This window comes from Austrofundulus limnaeus, unplaced genomic scaffold (assembly GCF_001266775.1).
Source record: "Austrofundulus limnaeus strain Quisiro unplaced genomic scaffold, Austrofundulus_limnaeus-1.0 Scaffold20, whole genome shotgun sequence".
Lineage (NCBI taxonomy): Eukaryota > Metazoa > Chordata > Actinopteri > Cyprinodontiformes > Rivulidae > Austrofundulus > Austrofundulus limnaeus.
In genome coordinates, this window is record NW_013952422.1 from 3,270,994 (window position 1) to 3,272,356 (window position 1,363).

Below are 1,363 nucleotides of genomic sequence, written 5' to 3' on the forward strand. Positions count from 1 at the left end.
GTGTAATGAAGTGTAACAAGAGGTAAAAAATATAATTTTTAGACTTTAAATATTACAAAATAAAATTCAAAGTTACAATTTAAAAGAAAACGATAAAATTATAGATCCTCAAAAAAATTACTGAAGTAAAGTAATTAATGTAAGTGTATAGTAGTATACGCTTATAGTAAAAGTGTAAAGCAATGAAGTCAATTTTTAGAATATTTATTATTTGTTTTTATTCTATAATTAGTGTTTAGCATAAGAATCTTATAAATAACATTTTTTTAAAAGCTGTATGAATCATGCCTTTTGATTTTTTTTCCTCTTTGGTCTCGTTCTTGTCAGAAACTTGACCGTTGATCTGYTGTTCTTGCTTGAGGAGCAAAGTAACTTAACAAATTTGACTTTAAATGAATAAAATAAAATAAATTTGACACATTTCAATATGTTATAAATTATATTTTAAACCAATTACTGAAAAACATGTTTGATTTTATTATACTGATTTAAAACATTTAATCAATGCATTTATTTATATTGTTTATCTTCCGTCCAGCTTTCTGGGGCCACACTGTGAAAGACAACACCGTTTTAGCGTTAGCCAGGACGTTCTAGAAATGCAAATTTAGACAAACATTCCACAAGTCATCCTACGAACCATGAATACACACCATGTTTTGTGGAAACACCCTTGCTTTTATTTTCATTTTTAGACATTTCTCTCAAACAGCCCTTTTGAAGACGCTTTAGTGGGAATTGCCATCTTCACTATCATCAAAGCTGCACTGTTCTCTCTCTCTTTTTCATATAACAACTAAACAGCTGAGAAAATTGTGTCTGGACCAAAGTGAAGTAAATGAGTGCCATCCCTACCTGCAGCTGTGCCAACAGGCATATAACTATAGTTACCAATGTAACGGATTATTACACACAACTCACAGAGCAATGACTCACATGTTTTTTTTAATTTACACTTTATTATCACATCAGAGGGCTTTTTGCATGCACACCACTCAGAGTGCTGCTGATGTAACACACTCATATCAATCTGCTCTGCAATCAATCAAAGCTGAACGTTTCTCCGGGTCAGTGGAGACTCTAATATCTGGGGCAGATGTGGATTTATGACTGCACGCGTCTCCTCCATTCTCTGATTTTTTTTTCACTCTTTTATCTATTTTTACCACATTTCCCTCCTTGTTTTGTGTATTTCTTTTAGGAACCGCAGCCTCCTGCTGTTGAGTCTAAGATGCATCATGTTCCTGTTTCTAGAAGAGCCTCCCTCGTTTTTTTTTTTTCTTCCTGCTGCCCTCGTCTGTTGCTCGGGTTTCTACGAGGAAGTCCTCGCTCTGTCTTCTCGTTGATTCATACCTTCTACTGT